This window comes from Sinocyclocheilus anshuiensis, unplaced genomic scaffold, assembly GCF_001515605.1.
Source record: "Sinocyclocheilus anshuiensis isolate Anshui unplaced genomic scaffold, SAMN03320099.WGS_v1.1 scaffold536, whole genome shotgun sequence".
Taxonomy (NCBI): domain Eukaryota; kingdom Metazoa; phylum Chordata; class Actinopteri; order Cypriniformes; family Cyprinidae; genus Sinocyclocheilus; species Sinocyclocheilus anshuiensis.
In genome coordinates, this window is record NW_015557179.1 from 2,578,479 (window position 1) to 2,579,211 (window position 733).

The following is a 733-nucleotide window of genomic DNA, read 5'->3' on the forward strand; positions in this document are numbered from 1 at the left end:
AATTTGTCATATTAACCTCTCTTTTTGAATGTTTATTGCAGCCTAATTATATCTCTGATGATATACGGTTTGTTTGTTTTTTTTGACACTGCTGACATCTGATGCCATTCTGGTTCTCTGTTGTTTTGGTAAGAACAGGTGAGGACATTAGTGGGGAGACAGACACTATCGAGTGGTTAGAGATCACCCTGGGCTAGAAGATGAAGCTAAGAATGGGTAATTACCTCAGACAGGCCTGGACAATGCTGAGGTCTCCAAATGCAGTCTCATTGTGAACCAAATGAACAGCATGAAAGCCTCAGGTTCCCTGGATTTGTAATGCTTGTTGAATATGATTACATAGTTGCCACTCGATTACATGAAACCTTTGTATTGCATTCAACCATCACACAAAATTTGACTTTTAACTGTAAATATGTTGCTTTTAGTTCCCGACCTCACACAAAGTTCCCGAAACAACTGTGACAACATAACCAAAATGATTACAACAGTGAAGAAACATTGAATTTTCAAGAGCAAATAAAACAGGGTTTCTCCATTAATGAGGTCCTAAAATAGCTTTTATAATACACTTTTATAATACATTTTAAAGATATAATATTTTGACATGATTTAACCCATATAAAGTAGTTTTGGTGGTATAAATTAATGTTTTTGGTTGATACTGTAATATTATTATTTTTGACTTTGACTTTGTTTTTGAATACTAGTTCGTTTATATGTTACTTTTTTT